The 18,833-nt window shown below is 45.2% G+C and overlaps 1 protein-coding gene across 1 annotated transcript in view; it reads right to left on the bottom strand.

The window, feature by feature from the left end:
* Positions 1-18,833, bottom strand: part of LOC138453170 (cysteine-rich venom protein-like) — a 635,825-nt gene that overhangs the window by 246,614 nt on the left and 370,378 nt on the right. The gene's annotated exons all lie outside the window — the stretch shown is intronic.

Genomic DNA, 18,833 nt, shown 5'->3' with positions numbered 1-18,833 from the left:
TTCATGGCAATTCGAGCAGATCTCGCTGTTCCTGTGCTTCAGTCGTGGGGACAAGTAAAAATTCAACCAGAATAGGACGGTGTCCAGGTGGCTTGAGAAGTGGTTGTTCCCACCAAACTCAAGGGAAGAAGTTAACCTTGAAGGGCTTCTCTGTCGTCTGAGTTTCAGGCAATTCAGACCTGCAGCAGGGCTTCACCGGTCATACAGGAGTTGCAGCAGTCCGCTTCTTTCCTCTCCTCTCCAGTTCTTTCGTTCCAGTGGTCGACTCTGCTTTCCAAGTCCCAGAAGCCTGCTTTTAAACCGTTTTCCCCCATTCATTCAGCCTGGCTGTCACTCATACAGCAGGGTGGCTGTCCTTCCCGGACAACCAGCTAGCCAATCACACCAGAGTGCATTCAGGTCTCCTGGGAGACTAAGCACAGGGAGTTTCGGGCACCTCCCTCACATCCTGTGTCCACCCAGACACTCTGGCACCAGTGGAGGGCTTCAGTAAAGAAGCCCACCAAAGGCCATGAACAAAGGGACCAAACCTAGTTTGGCGCGCAGAGACAAACACAAGAAGGACTTTTCCTAAAAGAAATGGCGAAAAAAGATGACCGGAGTCTGTTTAAACAGATAGGTCTGGGGCGCAATATTGAAAAACATGGCTACCCCTGATTTTGACCTACCGTTGTTAGCGGTTGTGAAAAATCATGGTAGTTGATCTAAACCACTGCCACCAGCCATTTAAAATAGGAAAAGGTAACATTTTACTGTTACATGAGTGTTTTGACTCGGGGGAAGTTAAGCAACCCCTCCAGCACTCTATAGTAAGATAGGGTGTGGTGGGTCAGTAAATTTAAGGAGACTAGTAAAGTCAATATAACTTAACATGTCCTGGGAGACAGTAGTCATTCTCAGGGAAGGTATTTAATCCTTTGGAGAGTCTGAAAGACACCCCTGTGTCACTGCACTGAAGATGCTGTGTGACACACAGAAACAGATGATGCCACTAGAGTTGTTTTAAAACTCCATAACCAAAGAACACAAAAGTGAAACACACACAAAATACATGGAAGAGTGGGAAAAAAAGGCTCACACTCTTCCCAGGTAAAATATTAAATCCCAGAGATCCAGCAAAGTTGCTTGTGGTGTCAAAAGGTAAGGGAAATTAGCACATTTGGAGAATTCTCCCTAACAACTTGCAACATAAAAGATCGATTTAGTGTTTTGTCGCTGTTTCCTTCAGTGTTGCTCAGCCACCCCATGATCGTAGAAACAGTTGGGGTGTTGGAAGCATCACCTGAAGATAAAGACTCAAATGTGTCTCCCATCTGCGGAAGCCTGGGTAATGACACTGTGGACATTATATTATTAGTTTGGTCCCCTTGTGTGAGCACATGGTTCACCTTATTGGGGGTTTTATGAACACTACCTACTGTATTAGGTGGTAACATGTTGTCAAGATTTTTAGGGTAACAACCAGTGACCACTGGGATTCTTATCCCCTTATCAGTACCTAGGCTCCCTACATGATTACATAATGATTCCGAGGTGGGACGTGTTAAACCACATTCGGTGGCCTTTAAGAAAGCTATCCCTTTATCATCCGTACACACCTTACCCAAATCAGTTTTCTTATTTGCTATGGGTTTATAAAACATGGATATCTGTGTTTGTTGCGGTAATGTAAGAGTGGAAGTAAATTCCCTTTGCTTGTCAGAAATGTGTTCACTCTCTCCCTCATACCCTATACTTTTATTGCCACGTATCAGGTCACTTCCAGCAGCCTTAGCACAACCCTTTCTCTTGCTAACAGTAGAGGACAAGGATGCACCAACCCGATGTAGATTTGTAAAGCCATCCTACTTTCCTCTGAACGTTCCTCCAAGTTGATGCCATGTTCTGGATTCAAGGGCATTTTAGGACTTAGTTTCTCTTGACTCTTCGAGCTAAATTTTAGGTTCAGGGTAGAGCTATTGTTATTTTTTTATTTTTTTTTATTTGTATTGCCTAATGCTGAGGAAACAGCTTGGCAATCAGCTTTTCTTTTCAATGTGTGATGGTAAAGCAGTTTTTCTTTCCTCAAAGCAAAATACTTTTCATTGTCCTTTGCATGAGTTGGCTCGCTAGTGTCTTCAACTTCAACTTCGACTTCCGCTTGATTTGTGTCCTTTGAGGCCTCAGCCTCAATAAGAACAATAAGAGCAGAGGGACTATCGGGATAAACCGCTTCCTCTACTTGGGAGCTTAACTGTTCCTCCGTAGGAACCGTATCGTGGTCTGTGTCATTGGTCTGAATAAAGAACAATAATTGATCAATTCTCTCAGCATTTAGTGTAACCTTTTGACAGAGCTGAGTATGTGAAAACATGCCCCGCTGCAGAAGATCCAGGATCCAGGATTTGACACTTTTGAAAAAATTCAACGTGGGTGGATTTCCAGCAAACTTGCGTAAGGAACATTGGAAAGGACCTGAAAGCATGGTTTTGCAAATGTTACTGTGTTTTATTTTTTGACAAGTGTCACAGTGTAGGTACAAAAAATAGTGATATACCTTTGGTGAATGAGGAGTAGCCTATGGCCATGGGCAGAGGCCAGATTGTTCGGGTCATGGAATTAGGTCATGATCCGGACAGTCTGGCTACTGGATATGACCACGAGGGACAACTTATGGGGTTAAAGTGGCCATGTCCACCTGGGAATGGCTTTGTGTAAAGTTATGAGAAATTGGGATAGGTTTGCAAGGGAAGAAAAATGTGATTGTGGTAATATGATCATAGGATTCTCTTTTCGCTCTCTGCAGGCTGCCATGGAAAGGGAAGAGGGGCCCTGTACGGAACCCCGCCTTCCCTTTCCATGGTGCCCATCTTGAAAAAGGATTTTCCTTCCTACACCTGGTTGCCAGAAGCATCCCGATGAAGGAAGAAAAATCTTTGTTTTAGCACCCCGGGTTTCTGCTTTGGGAACCGAGGGTGCTAATGGACTTCATCCCCCATTGCAGGGGCTGGAATCGGGGGATATTGGTCCAGAGACTTTGTTATCCACCCTCGCTTCGCTTGTGCTCATAACTTGGGCTGCCAGGCCGGTATACACCGTTCCAGTCCCTGGAACGGGGGATAATGCCACAATATATCCATTAGCGTAACACAAAATGCAAATGGGAATGTTGGAAAATCTTATTTAGTGTATGTACTTTATTGAGAAATATAAAGTAGAGGGAGTCTATACGGTTTTTTTAACTCTATTTTTTAACTGTGAAAGGTGGTTCCTAAAGGAACATTTCTTTTATTGTTTTTGGATGTATTTTTTTTTTTTGCTGCAGTGCTTAGAATGAAAGGTAGGGAGGGAAATGAGCGAAGAAGCACCAAACACTAATATGGAGGGGCAGGTGGAAAGGGGAAAATGTTGCGAGTGTGTTATTTCTAAGGTAGGGGGCAGTGTTTCTCATGCTCCTTGATTACAGCAGTGGTGGTGTCTGTTGGGGAGGAGGGATGGCATTAGCTTATTCCATTGTAAGATAAATATCCATTTTGCTAAAAGTATGTACTGTGTACTAGATTGTTAATGGATGAGTAGGAATAGGTGTTGAAGTTGTGCAAGGGAAATTTTGAAGTTCAAAGTTTCCAGATCAGTAGCAAATGCATTTTCGAACTGTCTGTGACGTATGGATTTTTTTGTGAAGTGTGGATGGGTTCTCGGACACGTCATCATGCCGCGCCAGCACTGTCCGGAAGTTTCGCAATTAAGTCAGATGTTCGTCTAAGAATGCAAAACTAGTTGAAATTGTTGCAAAAAGTGTATAGAAGTGTTAAAAATGATTTGTGGAAACTGGAAAAGTTTTAAGGTGACAATAAGTGAAATGGACAAAAAATATTGCTATATTGGGTAAATATGACATTAGTATGTTGTAGGAAAATAGCATGCACTGGTAAAAACCAATGAAATTCAATGGAAAAACTTTGTTAAGGGGATGTTATGGTTAAGTTGCACTAATAAAAACCTATGAAATTCTAAGAAAAAACTTTGTTAAAGGGATGTTATGGTTAAGTTGAACTAATACAAACCTATGAAAGCCATGAAAAAACTTTGTTAAGGGGACAGTATGGTTAAGTTGCAGTAATAAAAACCTATGAAATTCACTGAAAAAACTTTGTTAAAGGGACATTATGGTTAAGTGTGACTAATAAAAACCTATGAAATTCAATATAAAAACTTTGTTAAGGGGACTTTATGGTTAAGTTGCAGTAATGAAAACCTAAACAAATTAATGAAAAAACGTTGTTAAAGGGACGTCATGGTTAAATTGTGCTACTAAAAACCTATAAACTTAAATGAAAAAAACTTTGTTAAGGGGACGTTATGGTTAAGTTGCAGTAATAAAACCTACGAAATTCACTGAAAAAACGTTGTAAAAGGAACGTTATGGTTAAGTAGCACTAATAAAAATGTATGAAATTCAATTAATAAACTTTGTAAAAGGGACATTATGGTTAAGTTGCACTATTAAAAACCTATGAAATTCAATGAAAAAACATTGATAAAAGGACGTTATGGTTAAGTTGCGCAACTAAAAACCTATGAAATTCAGTAAAAAAATGTTGTTAAAAGATGTTATGGTTACAAGTAAAATCGAAAAACCCCTGGAATTCGCCAGTTCAACAATTTTTTCATTTACCACACAATGTTATGGAATGCACCAAGCACAAACCATAACTGTACACCTCAAATTACCAATTCAGTACAACCCTTCATACAGAGTAAGATAGACCAGCAACTCATTCCAAAACAAACTCTTACCAAATAGTAAGTACAGTGCATTTATTTCTCTACTATTACCTTTTATTATATCAACATTTGTCATACGGAAATATCACAATTTTTCATTTTGAGTGGCTCAAGGAACATTTTCCAAAAGAAGAAATGAGTGATGATTCAATTTCTAATGGTAAACAATACATATTTCAATATAAAAAAAATCATGTAATTTATATACCGCTCATTGAAATAATAATTTCTTCTTTTCTTATAGAATATACTTTACTTGAAGAAAGTTCCCCACCATTGAATTATAAAGAATCACAACAATCCTAAAGACTATCCCAATCCCCAACTGCACATAATGAAATAATGATTCTTTCTGCAAAATTGTAAGCACTTAGTAATGATTTCAAAGAACTTTTAAATCATGTAAAAAAACATGTAATTAAAAATGTAAATGATCACTGTCCCACTTGCACCTGTCCCTTTTTACCCCAGCTTTCACCTCAATCAGATTCACAAAATGTACTGGAATGACGGTTTGATGAAACTTCTCTCCCTCCTTCCTTCGATCATGACTTTCGACAAATTTCAAATTCTCCCATTTATGTTTCACATTATGATACTGCATCCCTTTCATGAATCGATTTTTTCTACAATATTGTTGTGAGTTTTTTTTTAAAAGCTCAATGAATTGTCTGCCGACTATACGACTGTTCAGGGTGTCTGTTTTTAAAAAGGGGCATCCGCGGACAGCATGCCATGTCTGGACATGTCGGGTCTTGAATGACGCATTTTTATTAGTCTGTGGACAGCACGCCCATTTGCCAACACCCATGCGCATACGTCCAAAGTCGGCTGCCCGATGGATTACCGCAGAAAACACATGGCACTGCGGATGTCCCTGGACTTCATTTTCTGCATTTTCATCCAATCTAAAGTGTTTCAAGTTGAAAGTTTACCCTTCCAGAGCTTCTAGACCTAATCTTAGGTGATCTGGCAATTTTGTACAATTTTCCAAAGGCCTATTTTTGGCAAAATATTATGCAGACAGCCTGCGGACGGTTCCACTGAATGGACCCACCCATTAATTTTAGTCATTCTTATTCCGGTTATCCAGAAGAGAGCATCAAGAAGCAGATCACTTACCCTGTACCCATGGCTTCACACCTAGCCATTCCTCCTCCCCAGGGGCCACCACCAACACATCACCATCTGGAGGGCCTGGACAGGGGAACAGGTGCGGAGAAGCAGAAGAGGATGAGGAGGAAGAGCAAGATGAGGTAGAGGATGTGCTTACCTCCAGCACCCAAAGTAAGTCCTTGTTATGGCATTTTTGTACCACCACTGGGGTATACCAAAGGCTTGGGCAGCCAGGGTGATATACACTGATTGTGGGGCCACGGAAAACCTAGTCTGGACTCCTACCATGCACCGCCCCACCAGCTCCAACCACTCGGGGGCTCTGATAAAGGTTGTTCCTTTCTCAGGTAGAAGCAGGTTGATGGCCTCCATCCCATCTTCCTTGAACCACTCCAATCACCACACAGGCTGTGTGAAAGGGCAGAGTCTTGATAAAGTTTGATTCAGTGTCTTGACAGTATGCTATATATTGTAGCCAAAGTTGTGCAGCCGGTGGCGACCCCTCACCCAGGTCATGGTGACCCTCCGGCGGGCCAGAACCAGCAACAAGTCAGCCAACCTCCTCGCCAAAATCGGTATGTCCTTTTTGTATCCTTGCATTGCTACCTTGGGGAAGTGCGCAATTTGTTCTCCCACTATTGCAGAGGTTCGTTCCAACACTTCCCTCCAGAAATCCACTTATTGACGGGCATTCCCAAGCCAAATGTATAAAGTCTGCCGCAGGAGCACCTGGTGTGTTGCTGGTATGGTTGGACGTTGACTGTGGAGTCTGGATGGGGTATGGTATATCTGGTGCAGTAAATTGAAGTGTATTAGTTAATAGCGTGAGTTTAGGAACACTTTCTGGGTTTGCCCCAGGACATATGACCAGTCTTCGTCTGGGATTGTGATCCTCATCGATTTTTCCCATCTCGTTTTCGGGGTCGTTGACTGGGTGGTAGTGTCAGACAGGAGGTTTTTATCGATCATGGATACCAGCCTACCTTCCCCTTGAGGTTGTATCACCCCTGTCTAGGGCGGAGTCAGCACCATGTTCCCGCGTTTTTTGTGGTATTAAGAAGGTCCAGTCTATGAATAGGTCATTTAGTGTGGCAATCTGTAGCTTGCTGGCCGACTGAAGGTTCACCTTTTTTGTGGTCAGTGGGATCCCCGGGCTGAATCTCGCTGGGATAAGGGCAGAAAACCTGACTGAGGACATTACACTTCAGTGCAATTTTCTTCCATATTGCAGAAGTGGAGAGTACTATGTTCAGGGTCGTAGATGGGACCTGATGTGACCAATAATGGCGCTCGCAATAGATTAGGGGTTATTAAGGCCCGTTCTATTTGGATATGAGGTCTAATGAACTGGGTTGCGTACCAGTGTCTGAGAAATTGGGCCGGGGCAGCCCAGTAGTAACATTCGAGGTCCGGTAGTGCTAGGCCAACTTTTGCAATTGGCTGAGTAGGTATTGCATGGGCTACTCTAGCCGGTTTGTCCGCCCAGATTAGCTAGAGAATTAGGCTTCGCAGCAGCTGAAGGAACTTCTGTGACAGAAATAGGGGGGTATTTCCGAACAGGTAGAGAAGCTTCGGTAGGATTACCTTCTTTACAATGGAGACCCGGCACCACAGTGTGAGCGGGAGATGTTTCCACCTGGATATTTGTCGCTTAGATGTTCCACTACCCGGAATCCTTTGGAAGCCGTCCCTGTATCCTTTGGTTTCAGGGGTTAGTGGAAATATGACTGATTTTGTGTGGTTAACTTTTAAACCTAAGAGGGCACCGAATTTGATAACTTCACGCATGACTGGGTTTAGGTTCTCAGCTGAGTTCCTGATGAATAGGACTATGTCATCGGCATATAGAGATAGTATTAGTCTGTGGGGCGCAGGGAAAGGCCTCTCTCGATTTGTCTCGCCCTGAGGCGGGTGGCTAAAGACTCCATCACCAGAGCGAACAGTAGAGCCGACAGGGGGCATCCCTGCCTGGTCCCCCTTTGGATTTCTATACACGTGGACTTTGCTTTCCCAAGTACTATACTGGACAGGGGGGTGTTTGTAGATAAGGGAGACCAGGTCAACGTAGCGTTTGCCGAGGCCTATTTTCCTCAAAACCGCAAAGGGATATGGCCATTCGACTGAGTTGAAGGTTTTTTCTGTGTCAAGCAGGACTGCCAGGGCATGGGGTGATGGGTCGAGTGCTTCGATGACTCCAAATAGGCGTCTAATGCCAAATGTATTGCGGCCTGGGATAAAACACGCCTGGTCGGCAAGTACTAGGCCCGGCATCAGGGGGAGCAATCTGGAGGCAAGGATTTTGTTATCTGCATTAATTTGTGAAATTGGTCTATACGAGGCACATTCCTCTGGGGGTTTCTCTGTTTTGTGAAGGAGGATCACGTTTGCTTCTCGGAGAGTGGGGGTTAAGCAGCCTGTCTCTAGTGCCTCCTCAACTATCCAGAGCAGGAGTGGATCTAGGAGTAGGTCAAATGCCTTGTAAAATTCCCATGTTAGCCCGTCGGGGCCTGGAACGTAGGTACCTGGGAGTTCTTTTATCACTTCTAGGATTTCTTTGAGCGTTAGTGATTTATATAAAGGTTCCCTCAGTGTGTCATTAACCCAGTATAGCTCTACGTCTTCCAAATATTGCTGGACACATTCCAGGCTACTCGTGTGTTTCGAGCTGTATATGTCATGGTAGAAGGTGTGGAAGGACTTCGCTATTTCGTCCTCTGCATAGACTAGAGCACCCAAGGGTTTCTGATACATTCTACCTGTGGGGGTTTTCTATCTGCTGCCAGCAGTCTTGCCAGAAGGGCCCCTGTTTTCTGCACTTCCCCGTACTGACGGATGCAGTGACCGTGTGTTAGGAATGGGGTTTCGCGGTCGGCGGTATACCTGAATTTATCCAATTGTTCCCTGAGGTGGGCAAGGGAGTGAGTGTTTCTTTGGGCGGCATATGTGCATTCAAGTTCTTTCAGCCTTGTCTCGCTGCCAGCGAGTTCACTCCTAATCATTTTCAGTATCCCATTCTCTTTGGCCATGCATATCCCTCTAACATAGCACTTCAGTGTTTCCCAGAGGGTCCCACCCGATGTTACAGAGTCCTGATTGTTAGTTAAGAAGGAGGTGATCTCGGACCGGAGTTTCTGGGCGAACACCTGGTCCTGGAGTGCCCAGATTTGAATCTCCAGTAGGGTCGACCTTGTTTGTAGTTTGTGGGGAGATGCATTCAAGGGTGACAGGGAAGTGGTCTGAGAGTGTTCCTGGAAGTATCTGACATGTTCCCCATTGGAGTCGACTGTTTTTAGACACCAACAGGTAGTCTAGACGTGAGCTGGTATTGTGGACATAGGAGTGGAAGGTGTAGTCGCGTGAGTCTTGGTGACTAAGTCTCCATTAATCTACAAGATTGCAGGCCCTACAGATCTCGTGAATCTGCAGACTCACCTTGGAGGGAGTGTTGGTAACTGTGTGTGATCTATCTCGTTTGGGGTCTAGCTTGGTGTTCAGATCCCCCCCATATAATCGTGGCGAAGTCTGGACCCACCAGGTGTGTCATTACCCAATCAAAGTTGTTTGCCCCGTCTATGTTTGGGCCGTAGGAGTTCACCAGGATGATTTCACATCCTTCTAGTACCCCCCGGACCAGGAGCAATCTGCCTTCTCCGTCGGTATCTGTTTGACAGTAGCCTAAACTTCGTTTTCTTATTGATTAATTTGGCCAGCCCTCTGACGTAAGATAAATATGAGGAGAAATATATGTGGCACCCCCATTCGGGTACCCTGCGACTCTCAGAGGTTGAAAGAAGGATTGTTTCCTGTATGAGAGCAACATCAATATTCTGTCCCCTAAGATACTGGGACATTTTCCGAGTTTTGGTCGGGTTATTACCCTATCTAACATTCCAAGTTGCTAGCTTCAATGGGGTGAGGGATGGTTATTATAGTATCGGATGTACGTGAATACCTAGTAGGTGCCATAGTCATTCGTGCACATGCATGCTGACTGTACGTGATTGACCGCAGGGTCGGTCGGTGGTGGCCGGGTTCACACGTGTCGTGTTCCCTTGACTGTTTCCCACATCCTGAGTATTGCTTCCTATTGAGTATAGGCCGCCGCCATACTCTCTCCCTTCCCTCCCTCTCACAGGCAACCCCCGACCCACCTGTCACATGATTCACCCTCCCAAACTGATAACAAATAAATAGTCCTGAGCTAGAGGCGCTAGTGCCCATCCATGTTCAGTAGCTCCCTTCAGTAGAACATTTTCATTGTGCCTGAGTGCGAGATAGCATACAGTGGGTGACAAATATGAAATGTGACATACTGCATCGTCATGGTGGGTCTCTTCTGGCTCGGTCTCTTCTTGCTGGTCTTAGGTTATTGCTCAGGGGTCGACTGCCAAGTTCATCCAGGAAAGTGTTTGCTTCTTCCGGTGTTAGGGAGAATTCTCACTTATGGCTAATTTCCCTTACCTATAGAGTCCCCCAGCAGCTTTGCTGGATTTGAACGGTTTATTTCTTTTTACCTGCTAAGAGTGAGACTCTTTTTCCCACTCTTAGGCATCTTTGCTATGTGTGGTCTAGGCTATTTTTGTGTTTAATGTCTATGGGATCTTTTCTCTCACCCACAGGAACCATCTTTATGCACATGTGTTGCACAGCACCCTCCATGCAGAGACACAGGGGTGTCGTAGCGACCCCCAAACATAGACTCCATACCCTGGGACTGACTACTGTTTCCCAGGGCATGTAAAGTCCCCATTGACTTTACTAGTCAATCTCTATGAACTAAACCAGTCCACCCCATCTTAATATGGAAGTACTGAAAAGGGTTAATAGTTTTTCCCCTATGTTAATTTTTCTGGCTGGAGGGAGTGGTTACTACCTTTTATATTCGACCGCAAATATTTTCCTATGGGATTTTCCCATTGTTCGAGGCTAATACTTTTACTGACAGCCTCTAACATACCGCCGGTTTATTTTATTATTAACTTTACTCCGGTAGGTTTTATTTGCCAGAACTTTGATATAATTTCTTTCTCGTGTCTTACTCTAAACTCCTAACCCAGGTCGGGGATCCTTTGTTCGCTCTTTTGGCGGGCTTCTGCCAAGAAGCCCTCCTTTCGGTGCCTCTGAGTCTGGGGTGGGTCTGTTGTTTGGGAGGGGGAGTAGAACCCCTTGACAGAGTTGCCACAGCAACTCAGGTCGCACTCTAACCTGATAGGCTGGAGGGTCTCCCGCCAAGAAGACCACTCCACTGTGTGAGTGACAGCTAGGCTGTATGAATGGGTCTCTTTCTGCATAAAAGCAGGGTCCTGAGGACTGGAAGAGCAAGACGTTGTCACTGGAACTACAGAACTGAAGGGGAGAGAAGCCACAGACATCTTCAGCCTCTACACCACCAGTGAAGCCCTGCCGGATCGTCTCACCACTTTTCTTCCACACAACGAGAGGAGATCTTCAGCGAAAGAGCCTCCTTCCCTTGAACTGGTGGGGCCAATCAGTTCACCTATCACTTCCTCGGAACTGCCTTGGTCGAATCCACAGTACCCAGCACTTGGAGACTGGATAGCCAGGCAGCTATCGACCCGGACCGCGATTAAAAGGAGCGTACCTTTTAAACTTCGTTGGCAGCACCGCGGCTGGTTTCATCCATGGGTAGTGCAGCGACTCGAACCTTCCTCCATGAAGAGAGCCTCTCTTCCTCTGTTGGATCCCTCGACCTGCAGGAACTACCAGGAACAACTGCCACCGCAGGAGCCACTTCTTCACGTTTAAGGTACATTGTTCCGCCAGGCCGCCTTTTTTCCGTGGTAGCCCTAAAGGTGTTTTAAATCCTTTAACTACTTGTGGGGTTGGCCGCCCTCTCTCTTAACATTGTCTTTCGCCTCACATCTACCTCTTCAATATTTTTCTACTAAAGATTTGACTGCAGCTACAAGAACATTTTTGCTCCTAAACTCTTGGTCCTGTACCACTGACTCTGGCTCAGGCCTATTGACTCTGGCTGATTTGTTAGATCTGCTCTCACTAGATTGATTTTCAATGAGAAATGTGTTGATGCACCTAAATCTTTAAACCCCTCTTTCTTCCTACTGCCATTTTGCTCAGTTTTCATTCACTTATCTTTTGGCTAAAGTGTTTTTGTGCATTACTTGTTCACAAAACATCAGGGAAGTGTTGCTTTGGGATGTCTGAAGATATTTCGGTTTAACTTGTGCTTTCCCTCCCTTTCGTTGAATTGCTAGAGTGCCATTTGTAGTTGGTTTTCACTGTGCCGTTTTGCTCAGTTTTCACTCCACCGCAAACTTGTCTAAAATTGAATAGGGAGTTGTATTTACTTTCCCTTGACTGAATTTTTAATTACTTTACAAATTGTGATTATGTGTTGACTTAGAAGTGTATAAAATAGATATATATTCTCTTTTTAATACAAGCATTGGTCAGTGTGTTCTTGCTCCCTAGTACTGTACTACCTATTGTGTAAACCCTGAATACTGCTCATCTCCCTCTTGAGATAAGTCTGACTGCACAGCCACAGCTACCAACTAAATCTTTGTGGTACAGACTGATACCAAAGGGGATTTATTGCCCTCACCTTTAGTCCTAATCTGGTGTAGTGCTCCCTAAGGGAACTGCACTGGATTCTGTCTAACATCCGGTGAGGTGAAAAACTGGGCCTTCCCAGCAGATTGGATCCTAAGCTTTGCAGGGAACAGCATCGAATATTACATTTGGCTGTCTCGCAGGCGGTGTTTTACTCCAGTAAAGGATCTCCATGTGGCTTGGGCCGCTGGTGAAAAGTCGGGGTAAATTTGGATGCTGTCGCCGCCGAATTGTAGTTCGCCCTTGTCCCTTGCGAGTCTCAAGATCGTGTTGCGATCTTTAAAATTAAGCAACCTAGCGATGATAGGGCGTGGAGCAGTCCCTGGGACTGGGCGGCTGGACGGCACACTATGAGCTCTTTCAACAGCGAATAGCTGAGAAAATGTGGATGCTCCAAAAAGTTTGTTGCTCATATTTTTGACGAAATCCTCCATTTTCAGTGGGCTTTACCTCTCTCCCACCCCCACCAGCCTGATATTGTTGCAGCGGGCTCTCCCTTCTAGGTCTTCGTTCTTGGTAGCAACTGCTTTCATTTAACTTTCGAGCACTGTCATCCTAGTTACCAGCATTGAGTTACTGTCGTTGAGGTCTGAAACCCTCTGTTCCACCGAGTCTAGCCTGTTGCTGTGTTTGTCGAGCCGGTTTTGTAACAGGTTGACTTTTGATGAAAGTGTGTCGAGTTTAGAGTTGAGGTTGCCTATGCCAGTTTTAATTCGAGAAGAATCTCCCGGATGTCAATGGCCGGGGCTTGAGATGGCTTTCCATCTTGTTCCATTGCTTGCGTCGGGGATCCCAGTTGGGCGTGCAGTTTGGGGGTCTTGACTATGGCACTAGGCTCAAAGATCAGCTTCCTCTGGGATTCATCAGATCTGCCCATGCTAGGTTGCCTGTGGATGAGGGGGCTTCGAGGTGCAGGTGGTGGGGCGGGGGTCATGGTGAAAATGAGGAATATCTCACTGGCAGTGTTCGGAGCTCTGCAATTCGGTGCTGGGGTCAGTTGTCTTTTGCGTGGGGCCATGGAGCCTCACCGTTGGCGTCTGGGTACAGTTGTAGTTCCTGAATATGGTCTCCGGGCACTGGTTTTACTAAAGCTCCCTAGTGTTGGTGAGAGTAGAGGTGGTTTCTGCCCTTCACCGTCGGAAGGTATTGTAGTCCTGATGTAGGGTGTTGCACAGCGCACCCCCTGGACGTGTGCACCAGTGGATGTAGCGTTCCATGTGCTCAGGGGTCGTTTCGCCATAAGTGATGGGCTCTGTTCCTTGATTCAGGATAGGCAGGTGCCGCGACGTGTGCCGGCGGTAAAGGGGCTGATGACCGTAGGTTTTTGTTAGGCAGAATTATATGCAGTACCCTTTGGGAACACCACACACAATTAAGACTACTAGTGACAGTACAATTTCACCTTTGGTACAAGCCTGTTCTACACAGTTAAATTGGTAGCAGAGCAGCCAGACTTATCTCAAGAGTAAGTGAGCAGTATCAAATAGTTACACAAAGGACAGCAATTACTATGACTCAGGCAAACAGTGACTCAAGGTTTCTAAGTTAAAGGATAAATATTCATTTACTCAACAGTTGTATAACATTTCACTATTATAGGTAAGTTAAAAATCACAATCATAAATACACCACACCACTGCCCTTAAATTCCAGACAAGCTAAACTCACAAAGTGAAGTGGGAGCAAAATTGCACTCCAGCAATTTAAAAAGGGAGGGAAAGACAAAGTTATCAGAAATTAACTCAAACCAACAGGTAAGTACTCAGGGCAATTGAACAAGAGGAACTTCAGTGAGGAGATCAGCTAGAAAAAGGCTTAAGGCCAAAGTCAATGGGTCAAAAGTCTTTTGCTCAAGATCACACAGTTCAGGGTAGTTTGCGGTAACGTTTGTGGCACAGATTCCAGACTGGGTTGGTTGATAGAAAAGTTAGTTCAAAGAGAAGAGAAGGACAAGCTCTCGGATTGGAGAAAGATTTCCAACACTTTCACTGCGGCTGAACGAAACGGACAACCGGATTTGCACAGTACCTTAAAACGGAGAGGGAGCTGTAGCTGCGGTGGACGTTCTTGGTGGTTCCTGCAGGCTCACGGTTCCTGAAGCGACTGTCGGACTGACACGAAGTAGGAAGACCGGAGGGTCCTGCGCCACCCAGGGACAAAGCCAGCAGCAGAGCAAAACAACAAATAAAAGGTGCGCTCCTTAAAACCCAAGCCTTCCTGGCTATCCGGCCCACTGTAGCTCTGTACAGCAAATTCAACCAGAGGAGGAGTCCTGGCTTGCAGTTTGGGTGAACTGGTTGGTCCCACCAGCTCAAGGGAAGAGGTTTCCTGGAGGATCTTCTCTGTCGTCAGATTCTGGAGATTCGGACCTGCAGCAGGGCTTCACCGGGCTGTTCAGTCGTTGTAGGGGTCCTCTTCTTCCAGTTCCTCGTTGGTTCTTTCGTTCCAGTGGCGACTCTGCCTTTCCAGTCCCAGAGACCTGCTTTTTATGCAGTTTTCCCCCATTCATACAGCCTGGCTGTCAATCACACAGAAGGTGGCTGTCCTGGCAAGGACAGTCCCCTCAGCCAATCAAACAGGAGTGTGACTTGGGTTACCAAGGGAACCCATGGCAGGGGTCCGAAGACCTCTCCCTCACATCCTGCCTAGCTAGACGTTCATGCGCCTTAAGTAGGGCTTCTGTGCAGAAGCCCGCGAAAAGACAGCGAACAAAGGAATCATCCCCGGTTTGGCATGCAGAGAAAAACATGAGAAAGAGTTTAACAGAAAGAAATGGCGAATAAATCCAGCCAGAGCCAAAATAAAATGTACTTGGTCAAGCAGGTTTATGTATGAGGCTAATATGATAGCCTAAAACAATACCATGGTTATATAAGATAACCGCGGTAGAAAAGTTAGGGTAGATACCACTGCTACCAGCCATGTCTTAATGTAAGGGGAGCGAAACAATGCTCCAAGAGACACAGACAAAAAGGGATAAAACCCTTTCCAATACTCCATGTAAAATGGGGTGTACTGGGTCTGTGGTTTAAAGTGACTAAAGTAAAGTTAAGGGCAACTTTAGCCTTTTCTGGGGGACAGTAGTCAGCCCTAGAAAAATGGAGTCAGTAGGAAGTCTAAAAGACAACCCTGTGTCACTGCACTAAAGGTGCTGTGTAACACACAAATAAAGTGGTGCTCATGGAGTAGGTGAGGCTCAAGAGCCCAAGAACACACAAAAAGTGAAAACACACACAACAAAATACATGTAAGAGTGGGAAAAAGGCTCACACTCTTACCAGGTGAAAAAACGAAATCCTAGAAATCCAGCAAAGCTGCTGAGGGACTCAGTAGGTAAGGGAAATTAGCCATTTATGAGAATTCTCCCTAACACTCCCCAGCCCCAGACTAAGGGACAGGAGGATTTAATCCACTCCTGTATGAATCTCTACCTCGAGTCGATTATAAACATCCTAGAGAGACCATCAGCATTTTGGTGGTTACGTCCTGCTCTGTGCTCAATGGTGAAATCAAACCCTTGCAGGCAGATTGACCATTTTAGAAGTTTTGGGTTCTCCCCTTTCATTTGCATTAACCATCTCAAGGGTTGGTGGTCAGTTTAAATCACAAAAGTAGATCCATACAAGTATGGGTAAACTTTTTCAAAGAGCACACAATGGCAAAACATTCACGCTCTATAGTTGCCCACCTTGTTTCTGGTTCCTTCAGTTTCCTACTGATGAAGTAAATGGGGTGCTCCTTACCTTTCTCATCCAGTTGACTAAAGACTGCACCTATACCTATATTGGAGTCATCTGTCTGCACAATTAAGGGTTGGTGATAATCAGGAGCTCTTAGAACTGGAGCTGGACCAAGGGCTTTGTTCAGGCTTTCAAAGGCTTGAGTGCACTCCTCATTCCATCTAACCTTTTTAGGAAATTTTGGAGAGGAGATCACATTCAAGGGAGAAGCTAGGGTCCCATAGTTCTCTATGAAGTTGCTGTAGTGCCCAGTGAGACCTAGGAAAGCTCTCAATTGGGTTTGAGTAGTAGGGGTGGCCCAATTTCGCACAGCTTGTACTTTACTGGGCAATGGCCTTATTTCACCTCCTCCTAACTCATGACCAAGGTAGACCACTTTACTCTGACGAATTTGACATTTGCTTGCCTTTATGGTCAGATGGGCCTGCTCAAGAGCCTGCAAAACATATACCAGATGATTAATATGTTCTTTCCATGTAGGGCTGAACACTGCAATGTCATCCAAGTATGCCATGCAGAAGTCCTCCATCCCATTCAGAACTTGATTAACCATCCTTTGAAATGTAGCAGGTGAATTCTTTAGTCCAAAAGGCATTACCTTAAACTGGTAGAGGGGTGCTGGGGTGGAGAATGCAGTTTTCTCCTTGGCATGGTCTGTCAGGGCTATTTGCCAATAGCCTGAAGTGAGATCAAATGTACTGAGCTACTTGGCTGAACCAAGTCTATCCACCAGTTCATCTGTCCTTGGAAAACGATGGGCATCAGTCTTAGTGACTGCATTTAGAGCTCTATAGGCCACACAGAATCTCAACTCCTTGGATCCTGCCTTTGGTACTAGAACAACTGGACTAGACCATAGGCTTGTAGATGGCTCTATAACCCCGAGATCAAGCATCTTGTTGACCACTCCTTTGATGTGGGATCTCACATGTTCTGACATTCTGTATCCCCTGCCTTTGACAGGTAAACAGTCACCAGTGAGAATATCATGCTGGCCCCAAGGGGTCAAGCCTGTTGATAGTGAAAAAAGGGAGGCAAACTGATTCAACAGAACTTTGCACTCCTCCTGTTGCTCAGAAGTTAGCTAAGAAGAGAGATTAACTCCTTCTATCTGTTCATCTAAAGGTTGACCTCTGAGAAGGTCAGATAGAGGTTCACACTCCCCTTCCTCTTGAGATGAAGCTAGAGGCAAAGCTCCCATTTCTGGTCTCAAGACATAAGCCTTTAAACGGTAGGTGTGAAAGACTCTGGGAGCCTCCTTAGGTCTGCCTAAATCCACCAAACAGTTCATCTCTCCAAGCTTGCCCACAACCTTGAAGGGTCCTATCCATTTGTCCTGCAAGTCCCTCTGCCTTGTTGGCACCATAACTAACAGCAGCTGGTCTTGAGTAAACTCAGCCATGTTGGCCTTCTGGTCATGCCAATGTATGACCAGAGCCTGACCTGCTTTTAAGTTATCACTTGCTTCTGCCATCATGTGGGGCATTCTCCTCTGGAGACCTATCACATAGTCAGTCACTCTGACTGGCTTGGGAAAAGGAGCACTCTCCAACCGCTCCTTGATCAGGGCCAATGTACCTCTGACTGGATGGCCATAGAGAAGTTCAAAGGGACTGTAACCAACTCCCTCCTGAGGGACTTCTCTATATGCAAAGAGAAGGCATGGCAGTAGAAGGTCCCACTTTCTTTTAAGGGGTTCTTCTAAAGCACCCATCATGCTCTTCATAGTATGATTAAACCTCTCTACCAAGCCATTTGTCTGTGGATGGTAGGCTGTAGAGAACATGTAAGTGACACCATAGTTTTTCCACATGGCCTGCATGCAGTGGGACATAAAGTTGGATCCCCTGTCAGATATCACTTCCTTAGGAAACACTACTCTGGTAAAAATACCAAGTAGAGCCTTAGCCACAGCCTGAGCCATAACAGATCTCATAGGTATGGCTTCTGGGTATCGTGTAGCATGGTCTACTACAACCAGGATAAACCTGTTCCCTGAAGATGTGGGAGGGTCAAGGGGACCGACAATGTCAATATCCACCCTCTCAAAGGGAACTCCCACCACTGGGAGAGGCACCAAGGGTGCCACATTCTTGTCTCCACTCTTGCCAGAGGTTTAGCAAGTGTGACAGCTGCTACAGAATGTGTCCACTTCTCAACCCATCTTAGGCCAGTAGAAGTAGAGAGAGAGCCTTTCCTTGGTCTTCTTGAAACGCAAGTGACCAGCCAAAGGTATCTCATGGGCTAAGTGTAGGAACTGGTGTCTGTTAGCAAGGTGCAGTTAAATTCTTTTGCAGTCCACGGGTATAGACTCAGTTGGTTCACTGTAGAAGAGGCCATCTTCACAGCTCAACCTGTGCTTCCCAACTTCCTGCCCATTAAGTTGGTTAGCAGCCTGTTGTCGAAGACCTTCAAGAGTAGGACACTCTCTCTGTCCTTTGCTAAAGTCTGCCCTGTTTGGTCCACCTTCTGCCAGTAAATACTGCAGCTCAGGATGGTCAACAGGGTCTAGATCTCCAACTAAGACAATGGGCCTCATTACGACCCTGGCGGAAATCCAAAAACGATGGCGGAAATGCAATACCGCCATCGAATAGCGCTCGGTGCGACTATGAC

This window comes from Ambystoma mexicanum, chromosome 4p (assembly GCF_040938575.1).
Source record: "Ambystoma mexicanum isolate Mex_15411 chromosome 4p, UKY_AmexF1_1, whole genome shotgun sequence".
Lineage (NCBI taxonomy): Eukaryota > Metazoa > Chordata > Amphibia > Caudata > Ambystomatidae > Ambystoma > Ambystoma mexicanum.
The sequence above is the reverse complement of the archived record's forward strand: the minus strand, read 5'-3'. Positions and strand labels throughout refer to the sequence as shown.